Genomic DNA, 12227 nt, shown 5'->3' on the forward strand with positions numbered 1-12227 from the left:
AACCTCATTTTTTGTTTGTCTTTTTAACAGGTCCATGGAATGAGCACCACTGTATTTGAGCATTTATAGTTCCACTTGGGTTCTTTATCTGCAGGGGTTGTGGGGGTTTGAGCATTTATAGTTTATTGTTTTTTTGTGGAGGACATCTTCAGTTTTGTAGGATTTTTGGAGAAAGCATGGCACTTGAGAAAAAACACACTATATCCTATATAATTGTATATGAATTCCTCTTGTTTCTTTGTTTACATACATTGCGTACAGCTTGTGTTTTATTGTATTTTCTTTTTCTTGTGGCCATCTTGGTCTATATGTTATTTGTCAAGTATATTATTATATACTTATTGTTTGTGTCTTGTAAGCCCATATGGGCTGGGCATACACCAAGACACGAAAATAAAAAACATCAAATCAAATCAAAATATAGTTCCACTTAGGGTCTTTATCTCAAGCCAAGGTGGTTGCGGTGGTTTGAGCATTTATAGTTCCACGTAGGTTCTTTAGTTGCGGTGGTTTGAGAGCATTTATAGTTAACTTCCACGCAACCTTTTAGCTAATCTCTCCACACAAGAAAGGTAAATGGCTCAAGGCCAGTTGGCCAATCACAGCACCCGAGGTGCAGGTAGACTCCTTGGCCGACACAGGAACCAGCAGAGCCAACGGCATTTTAAAATGGTAATTTTCATACTGTCTTCTTCTACTATCATGCACCTTTCCACTAATTAATCTTCCTTGTCTATATTACTACCTACTATACTAACATGTGTGTCTCTACTACTGCAGCACCAACGTTTCAACACTGATGAACATTGTTACTCAGCTGAAAGAGTTTTACCCTTCCTGCTGAATTGTCATACAGAACTTGTAAGTCTCTTTTGATAAAAGCGTCAGCTAAATGTAAATTATTATTATTATTATTATTATTAATATTAATAATAATAATTTAGAGCAGTGGCTCCCAGACTTTCTCTTGTCAACCACGGAGCCCCAGTTACTAGGATGTAGTCCCAGGAAACATTACTAGATATCTGTTGTTAGATATGATTTAGTTCATAAAGTGTGCGTAGCTATGTCCCCAGCACAGCCAGACAGGTCCACACAGTCACCTTGATCTCCCGTAAATTAAAAACAAAGTTGACGTGATTTATTAGTATGTCTGAAATCTGAAATGTGTCATCAAGTTGCCTTCTCTTTCAACTCTGTCCAAGCTGTCAGTCAAAACGATAGGTGTTGGGGGAGGAGCTTATTATGAAAGTAACCAATGATCTTCCTCCTCACTCTACTTATTCATATCAGCCCCTGATGACCTCTGCAGTGCCAGGGTAACATACACGCACACCCCCCCCTCCTGTTATTGGCAGCAGATCAGAATGAACATAGCAGCATAGTTACTTTTTAAGCGTGAGGATGAGGCTTCTCTCACGTACACAGAGAGAGAGCTGCTCCCTGGAGTTTGAACTTCTCTCCCACTGGAGGCTACAGGAGAAGCACATCTGACTTTAAAGGCCCCATCTGTAATCCAACCATGAACAACAGGGTGGCCCCACCATCAGAGAGGGGGTGGAGATGTGTAGTTCTTGAAACAAAGACAGGGTACAACAACTCCAACAGGTTAATACAAGGACTAACACCAACAGGTTAATAAGGACTAACACCAACAGGTTAATACAAGGACTAACACCAACAGGTTAATAAGGACTAACACCAACAGGTTAATACAAGGACTAACACCAACAGGTTAATAAGGACTAACACCAACAGGTTAATAAGGACTAACACCAACAGGTTAATAAGGACTAACACCAACAGGTTAATAAAGACTAACACCAACAGGTTAATACAAGGACTAACACCAACAGGTTAATAAGGACTAACACCAACAGGTTAATAAGGACTAACACCAACAGGTTAATAAGGACTAACACCAACAGGTTAATAAGGACTAACACCAACAGGTTAATAAGGACTAACACCAACAGGTTAATAAGGACTAACACCAACAGGTTAATAAGGACTAACACCAACAGGTTAATAAGGACTAACACCAACAGGTTAATAAGGACTAACACCAACAGGTTAATAAGGACTAACACCAACAGGTTAATAAGGACTAACACCAACAGGTTAATAAGGACTAACACCAACAGGTTAATAAGGACTAACACCAACAGGTTAATAAGGACTAACACCAACAGGTTAATAAGGACTAACACCAACAGGTTAATAAGGACTAACACCAAGAGAGTAAAACAGACATATATTTTCCAATCTACAAACTCAAATTCTTACAGTTGAATACAAGTTGACATGGTTAGATAATAACCTGACTGTACCTTTAGTCCTGGCTAGATGCTCACAGCAAAACTAAGTCAGAATAATGGCTTTTCATTGTTTAATTATAAATCATAATTGTACACAGAAGTACAGAATTACATTCTTGTAATAATAAAAAAAAAAAATTACATTCTTGTATTCTTGTAATGTAATTCTGTACTTCTGTGTTTTGTTGTAATGCTTTTGGGACCAGGCTTACAGTAATTCTATCCATTCAGAATCTGTAGGACAAGAGGCAATACTTTGCAAATTACGATTAAGTACATGGTGTTAACAAAGCATAGGAACAAATAGTCTATTTAGCTGATAACCTTTAGAATTAGAGATAAAATGGGGATGTGAGTCAAGTGAATAGTTGTGGTTCTTGTTGAAGATGTTGTCGGGAAGTGAAGTAGAACCTGTTCTAGAAGGACGTCCCTGTACTGAGACATTAGGTCTGAGTCACCGCTTCATCTTTGTTAAAAAACACGCCAACATTATGGGAAAAGCACTCTTCTCCAGAGTCAGACAAGAAAATAGACACCAATGTCTTCTCTGTGTGTTCAGTAGAAAGCTATCCAGACCAGCACAAATGAATGGAAATGGATATGGACCAGCTAGCCTATAGCTGTTGGCCAAAAACACCTCTCCCGGAGTTCTAAGCTATAGGCTAGCGGCCCGTATCCACTTCCATTCATTAGTGCTAAGCTAGGCTAGCTTGCAGCCGGATAGCTTTTCTGCTGAATGCCCAGCTTTTGATACAAGGACGAACAACAGATACGTATGAGTTTGTATTGTTTCTATCTCTCCCAAGCCTCCACCCTGTGACGTCATCAAGATGTCAAATCAAAATACTGCTCCACAGAGCAACCAATGAATGGGACAGTCACTGTCCTTTATGATTATACTGTATCCATCATTAAAGGGATAGTTCTGATTCTTTGGAACCTGAGATCAGGTCAAATTCCTGTCAGCTTGACTCAGGGTAATTGAAATGTACTTTGTGTACACCGTGGAGTAGTAAAAATAATAATAAAATAAATTATAATAATAATACACTTTATTTTTATAATACATTTCATTCAAGAATTGCAGCCCAAAGTACTTAATTTACATTTACATTTAGTCATTTAGCTGACGCTTTTATCCAAAGCGACTTACAAGTTCTGTACGACAAGTCATCAAGAAGGGCACAACTCTATCAGCCGAGTAACAATGTTCATCAAAGTGTTGAGTGCTACAGTGTAGGTTAGTTTATTAGGACAAGTGCATGACAGTAAGGTTAGTTAGGGTTATATATATATATTTTTTTTTTTTTCAGATAATGGTTGAAGAAGTGCGTCTTTAGTCGATGGCGATAGATTGGACGGGTTTCGGCTGTCCTAACTGGGGTGGGTAGTTCATTCCACCATTGTGGGGCAAGGACTGAGAATAGGCGGCTTCTCCTTGATGACCCTCCGGGAGCTTGGATAGGAGTAGGTCTGAGGCGGCCAGAAGATGCAGAGCGTAGGGGTCTTGAGGGTGTGTAGTTAGAGACCGTTGACCGGAGGTAGGCGGGAGCGGTTCCCTTTGCCGCACGGTATGCCAGGTCGAGGGCCTTGAAGCGGATTCGTGCAGCAATGGGGAGCCAGTGCAGGTCCCTAAGAAGTGGGGTGACATGGGCCGACTTCGGTAGGTTTGAGATCAGGCGGGCCGCTGCGTTCTGAATGAGTTGAAGAGGCTTGGTGTCAGTGGCCGGGAGGCCAGCGAGCAGTGCGTTGCAGTACTTCACAACAGTAAACATAAGATGAGCATAACATAGACAGAATAAAAGCAATGCAGAGAGTAAGAAAAGGGTAAAAGCAATGCAGGTAATATCAATACATATGGTTAATGATGAATAAACATAATATGCTAACATAAAAGGAATGCAGGTAATATCAATACATATGGTTAATGAATTAACACAATATGCTAACATTAAAGCAATACATAATGGTTAATGAATTAACATAATATGCTAACATAAAAGCAATGCAGGTAATATCAATACATATGGTTAATGAATTAACATAATATGCTAACATAAAAGCAATGCAGGTAATATCAATATATGGTTAATGAATTAACATAATATGCTAACATAAAAGCAATGCAGGTAATATCAATATGGTTAATGAATTAACATAATATGCTAACCTAAAAGCAATATGGTTAATGAATTAACATCATATCATTACACTTGTGGACTAGATCAGCCGCTTCTTCATCCCCAGGCCTGAGTAGATTCCAGTGTGCTTCAGTCAGCCTGTACAGACAGAACCCCATTGACTTTGCATTGGTTTGTGGCCAACTAGCATGCTCGTGCTGAGAAAGGACTCTGCCAATCAAAGTCATCATCGGTAAGTGAGTAAGAAAGATTCTGAAGTATCCCTTTAAGGCGAGACAGTACCCCCAAAATTGCCTTTTTTTCGACGATATTGAAATTTTGTTATATTTTGCATGTCTTATTTCAAACACAATTACCATACACAACTTTGAGGTCGTTTTCTGATAAACTAGTTTCTATGCATTTTACTTACACACAAAGACACAGAACTCCATTTCCCTAGTACCTACACACACCAAACTTTCCACATTTCTTCCCATCCATATTATGCTTCTTATTTCAGAGGGGTTTGTTGATATATCATTCATAGCCGGGTTTATAGTACATTTTATACCAAAACTAGGCGAAAATAAAATAAATTATGACAGTAGACAGTATTTCCTGATGTATGGGCTGATAAGAAGACATAGCCACAATCCCCTCTGAAAAAGGTTTCGTTTTGAATGTATCAACAAAATGAAACCAAGTTTTTGAATCTGGCATTATCCATGTTGGTGATGCGAGTCTTGGCGATGCATGCAAATATGTGCGCATATTTAATGGAGACGTGCCACATTTGCATATATAAACATACAATTCAGAAAACTTGCAATATATTTTTTCTTAGTTTTTATGTACATAACAAACTGGGAAAGTTTCATAGTGATATCTATTCAAATATCTTTTTTGCCTATTAGGGGGTACTGTCTCGGCTTTAATCATTTAGGCTGTATCATGATTAGTGACTGCCTTGTTTTATGTTCACGTTATCATGTCTATTAATAGCAGCATGAGGGCAGGAGCTCATATTATTACATATCATCGCGGATAAAGGCGGTCCCGCTGATTACACAGCAAAACATACCAGCTGCGTGCGTGCGTGTGTTTTGGAGTGGTGTACGTGCCTGGCATGTTATGGTGTTTTCTCCAAACTCATAAAAGAAATGTCCTTGTAAAAAGGGACACTGTGTGATAACATACCTTACAGTAAGGTACGGTGTGGTATTGTACTGTACTGTACTGTACTGCAGTAGGTGACACACCCAAGGACATGCAATCGGCGGCACGGTGGTGTAGTGGTTAACATTGTCGCCTCACAGCAAGAAGGTCCAGGGTTCCGCGATGCCAGGTACCCAGGTGGGGTATCTCCCAGGCCCTTCTGTGTGGAGTTTGCATGTTCTCCCCGAGCTCGCAATATAATGAGTGGTCTACTGTACTTCTAGGAAGCAGTGTAACTGGGAGGTATTGTCACACATCGAGTAAATCCAACCTGGACTGGGGTTTTGTAGTTTACACACACGGTAACACGACAGGACAACAGATTAAGTTGTAACAGAGGTAAATATAAATGTTTTACATTGGTGCTACAGAAGGTAAGTATTTCTTTTCCCCACAAAAAAAGGATTGATTAATGAATTGATCATTTAAAAGAAATGTGGCGGGTCCAAAATGAATGTTGTTGTTTACATGTTGCAGGCATGTAATCCCCTCCCTACTTCCCTATTTCCCCCCACGGAATGCACCTGATTGGATAAATTACATGCTGGTGCTCTGATCTAGTGGCTGAATGTTATCTATAGCAACAAATGAGGGGAAAAATGGGATTTGGGAGTAGGACATCTCCTAATAGACACTTCTGCTTGCCGACAGCCAGGCAGGTGTGTCTCCATTACCTCATTGTGCATCTATGAGAGACAAAAGGCCTCTTAAATAAAACGTAATCCCAACTCCACATAGCTGTGCCCACTCATTCACTGATCAGTTCGTCATCACCGTCCTGGGGCACACAGCTATGAGGAGAGAACCCTCCTCAATAACAGAACCGTGTTACCTGAGTGACAGTGTCTCAGGTGGTAGAGCAGTCATATGGTAATCTGAAGGTTCCCGGTTCGATTCCGACTTCTCTCAGTAAGAGACTTCTCCCGGGGGAGTGTGTCGAATTGTATATAAATAGGGGCGACAGTGGCTCGGGAGGTAGAGCAGTCGTCTGGTTATCCGGAGGTTCCCGGTTCGATTCCCGATCCTCCTGGTCAGCGTGTCGAAGTGTCCTTGAGAAAGACACTTAAACCCCTAACTGCTCCCGATGAGCAGGTTGGCACCTTGCATGGTTGCGCTTCTGTCATCGGTGTGTGAAGGGTTAGTGAATGGGTGAATGTGAGGCATAAATTGTAAAGTGCTTTGGATAAAAGTGTTATATATAAATGTAAATATAATATATATATAAATGCAGTCCATGATTCCACGGGAATCCACCCTGGTCGAAAAAACAGCATAGACCAGCATAATGCATGCTGGTTATACCAGCAAACACCAGCATTGAAATGATGCTGGTTTTTCTAGCAGGGCCAAACAGGGCATTTCACAGTCAACAAAGAAATGAACTCATATCTCATATCAGCTGAGCCACAGTGTCTTTCTTTCTGTGTTCTTAGAGAGAAGTGGTGTCACAGCAGAACTGGTGCCAAGAAGGAAACGGGCAAAGTACCATTTGGCAAACTGTCCCATGAGCTCTGCCAACGCCCAGCTGAGCCAGATAAAAATAAATCATCAATGACAAAACTGAGGAAAACAAAAACAAACTACATGAACTTTGGAAATTACTCAATAACCAACTAGGCTGCAGTAAAAAACTTAAAACCAGATTCTCAAACATAAACATAAAGACGGACAACACGCTCATCACAGACAAGCTGGATGTAGCCAATTACTTAAACATTTTCTTCACAAACATAGCCACAACACTGGTAAACAAACTACCCTCCCACTCAGGGCAGTATGGGGTAGAACACATAGTAGCATACTACAAGAACCTAGGGGTCCACAAAGACGACTTCAAACTGGAAATGGTAACAACAGATGAGGTACTCAAAAAACTGAGTGCCCTCCAACCTAACAAGGCCACTGGCCATGACAACATCTCCTCCAAATTCCTCAGAGACTCAGCAGCCGCCATCACCCCAGTCATCACACACATAATAAACCTCTCCATAAAACAGGGACACGTCCCCAAGGACTTCAAAATTGCGAGAGTAACACCCCTGCACAAAAAGGCAGTAAATTAGACCCTGGCAACTACCGCCCTGTTTCTATCCTTACCTCCATCTCGAAAGTCATGGAAAAAATTGTATACGAACAGGTCGAAAAATACCTTGTGGAAAAAAATCTAATCTACTAATTCCAATCTGGTTTCAGAACATCCCACTCCACTGACACATGCCTTCTCTATTTAGACGACCACATCAAACAAGAGGTGGACGCGGGCAAATACTGCGGCATGGTCATGCTGGACCTACAAAAGGCCTTCGACACTGTCAATCACACCATTCTGATTGACAAGCTAAAAGCAATTGGTTTTGATAGTCTATCAGTGAGCTGGATGCAATCCTACCTGGAGGGGAGAGAGCAGATGGTGGAGGTAAACGGTACCCTATCCCCCCCCCCTCACAGTGAGCTGTGGTGTTCCACAAGGAAGCATACTAGGTCCGCTACTGTTCCTAATTTATGCAAATGACATGTCGTCAGCTTGTGACTGCAACTTGTTCCTGTTTGCGGATGACTCAGCCCTGCTGGTCTCTGACAAGAACAAGTTACAGGTTGAAAAAACCCTCAGCTCAGAACTAGGCAAAATCTGCATATGGCTCGCTGATAACAAACTATCATTACACATGGGCAAAACAGAGTCCATTCTCTTCAGTTCAAATAACAAACTCAGCAAGACCGACGGCTTCTCAGTTACAGTGGGTGACAATATTGTCACAAGGAAAGAAGATATTACCTACCTGGGTTCCATCCTAGAGGCAAATCTTTCCTGTGACAAAATGGCATCCAATGTAATAAAAAAAGTCAACCAACGAACACGATTCTTGTACCGGATCTCCTCACTGGTAAACAAGAATACCCTGAAGACTCTGGCAGGAGCACTCATTCAAGGGTACTACGACTATGCTTGCACCTCATGGTACCAAAGCACCTCAAAGGCGCTAAAAACTAAATTACAAACATCTCAAAACAAACTGGTCAGACTACTGCTTGACCTTACTCCTAGAACCCACCTCACCCCTGCCCACTTTGACAACCTAGGATGGCTTAGAGTAACAGGGGTCGAATCGAAAAACACAACGCAGTAAGATCACACCGGCTACATAAGGAGTAAAAAGTATGTTTTTTTTCTCTGAAATGTAATGGAGTAAAGGTACAAAGTATACAAACCTAATAATACTCGAGTAAAGTACAAATCCCCCAAAACAGTACTTAAGTATTGTAACGAAGTATATATATACCCTAACTAACCTTACTGTCATGCACTTGTCCTAATAAACTAACCTACACTGTAACATGCAACACTTTGATAAACATTGTTACTCAGCTGATAGAGTTGTGCCCTTCCTGATGACTTGTCGTACAGAACTTGTAAGTCGCTTTGGATAAAAGAGTCAGCTAAATGACTAAATGTAAATGTAAATTCTCTGCCTCCCTGAAATCTGAATTGCACGTGTGATGTTAATATGGAACATTTCTTAACCCTTTCACTACCACACTACCAAAGGGCTAACACTTTCACTGCAACAATACAGACGGTTAACCCTTTCACTGCCACATGACAAAAGGTTAACCCTTTCACAACCACACTACATAAGGTTAACCCTTTCACTACCACACTACAGACGGTTAACCCGTTCACTGCCACATGACAAAGGGTTAACACTTTCACAACCACACTACAGATATTTAACCCTTTCACTGCCACATTACAAACGGTTAACCGTCTGTAGTGTGGTTGTGAAAGGTTAACCTTCTGTAGTGTGGTAGTGAAAGGGTTAACCTTCTGTAGTGTGGTTGTGAAAGGTTAACCTTCTTTAGTCTGGTAGAATGGCTTAAAATATATATGGAGGGGTGTGAGAATGGGTCTTAAGCAGAGCCCAATCGCTGAACACAGGAGAAGAGAGAATGGAGCGTTTCAGGTTGTTTAATAGTATTCCCAAGTAGGCAGGAGTTACATCCAGAAATGTACAACAGATATGAATTGGGAATGTTCTTGGGATAATGGGAGCAGGTGCACTCCAGTGCTACTGCGGACGGAAGACACGGGTCCGTGTCGAGAGAGGGAGCAGGAACTCCTTGGTAAGCTCCAGGGGGTCCAGACAGGGGCACGCTGGCACGGAGGTCCTGGGCACAAGAGAGGAAAGTTAGAACAGGGGATAATCACACGGGGATGTCTAGCAGGTCTTCGGACTGAGGCGTCGTACCTAGGTAATGATACTAACACCACGACGACTTCTGGTCACCGTCGTCCGGTAGAAGTAGGGTCTTCATCAACAGGGGATGGGATACAGCTGTGAGGAGTGAGGTGCCTGGCAGCGTGCGAATCAGGGGATGAGGTGCAGCTGAGTTGAGTGACAGGGGGTGAAGGGGTGCTGACCATATATGGGTGTGAGGCTTCCGTGGTGGATGGAAGGGAGGATGAAGAGGAGTGAGGAGGGCATGTGGTGAATGTGAGGGGGGAATGAGGAGGAGTGAAGAACGCTCTTGCTGTGATTATGACAAGGGGTTCTTTAAAGTATATAGTTCCCTCAAATGGATTATCTTAAGTCCAGTTCAGCACTTGAGTAAAATACTTGCTGTACAGACAAATAAACACACTAAAATGTTGATATTCACAGTTGCCTTACGTCACAGCAATTTAGATACTATTAATTAACCCACTGATAATTCCACTTTGACTTTTATAATTTTTTCATGATTTTGTTATTCTTTTTGTATGCTCTTAATGATCTCCTTGTATTTCTTTGTATGTATTTCATGTGAAGCATTCATGAAAGTACATGAATTGCCTCTGTGTACGAAATGTACTCTATAAATAAACGTGCCTCGCTCTCCACCATGCACTCCACCCCATTGGCTATACAATAAGAGCAATGTACATACTCACTCACAACAGCTATTAAAGAGCAGAGTAATCCTTTACCCAGATGATGGCTGGAAAATAAATCACCCCTGAAATACGAAGCAACACATTTGATAGTGAATCCATATGGTCTCCCGCCACCCTGCAGTCATCCTGTACGTGCGGCCGGCCACATGGGGCGTGAGATCCTATCGCTTGCGTCCTGGGGTTTACGATGTGAGACTCAACGCACCAGCCTGCAGACAGTCTGGCTGTCTGATAAAAACAGCCGAGGGGTCTAACTTCATTACATGATGAGCCACTCAGATGTTTTCCCCACATCTTGGACCCCCCCCCACCCGCCCCAACCCCCCCCCCCCCCCCCCCCAATGTACAGTTTCTTCCCCCTCAAATGTATATACTCTCTTTTAGAAACCCTGTCTCTTAAACAGTACTGTATATTTGTATATCTTGTATGTCATAAATGTCTGGATGTAACAGTACTGTTTATCTGTATGTCGTGTATGTCATGAATGTTACAGTATGATGAATTGAAAATGGGGGACCCTGTAAACAAGACGAAAGTCTTTCTCTGGTCTGCATCCCCTTAACAATTGTGTGTATTGAGCCGTACTGTATTGTACCCATTCTGCAATCTGTTAATAAAGTGTTCAATCAATCAATCAATCAATCAATCAATCAATCATGTACAAATAGGTCATATTTTTAGGCTATACCAGAACTAAGGTGTGATGTTTAACTTTTTGTGGCTTAAATTTGATATTTTTCCGGGTTGGCAAAACAGGGAGTATCAATGACAGAAACTAGTCTTGCAACAAGTCAGGAAAATCTGGTTATTCTATAAAACCATCAAAGGCTTTGGAGTCAATAACCTGAACGAACATGTTCCACAGATTCAAGGATGTTGTATGAAGTTGTTAGATAGATCATGTATCCCCTTTGAAGGAACACGCCAAAATTGTGGGAAATGCTCTTATCGTCTTCTCGAGAGTCTGACAAGAAGATAGATTTCTCCACCATAGATTTCTTCTCTGTGCGTTCAGTAGAAAGCTGTCCGGCTGCAAGATAGCCTAAGCATTGCACAAATGAATGCAAGCGGATATGGACCAATAGCTTAAAACCAGTGATGCGTTGCTCATGGGACGGAACCAAAGTTTTGTGAGCAGAAGCGCGTGCACGCACATGCACGGCTGATGCGCCAACTCGCAGTACCAACCTGGTTACTTTGCATATCAATAGCGCTGGTTGCCAGGTGTTACATTCCATTCGTAGAGGCCCGGGAGCGCGCGTGCACGTGGCGTCATTAGCGTGCGTGCAACCAGTGTTGATATGAGCAACACAACACTGCTTAAAACTCTGGGAGAGGTGTTTTTGGCATCAATTGGTATCTTCTTGTCTTCTTGTCTGACTCCGGAGAAGACGGTAAGCACATTTCCCATAATGTTGGCATGTTCCTTTTTTTTATCAATTTTTTCTCCTTATTTTCTATTTTTCTCCCATCCCAATTTCGCGTTTCCAATTCGCCCCTCCCCTGTCTTGAACGTTGCTCGACTATGCCCCCCACTGGTCGGTTGTAGGGAGGATAGAAGCCTTGCATCACGTGTCCCCTCCGGTACACGAGGAGGCAGCCTGTCACATCTTTTCACCTGCCAGCGCGGACTCTCA

This window comes from Notolepis coatsorum (assembly GCF_963971535.1).
Source record: "Notolepis coatsorum genome assembly, chromosome: 2".
Classification (NCBI taxonomy): domain Eukaryota; kingdom Metazoa; phylum Chordata; class Actinopteri; order Aulopiformes; family Paralepididae; genus Notolepis; species Notolepis coatsorum.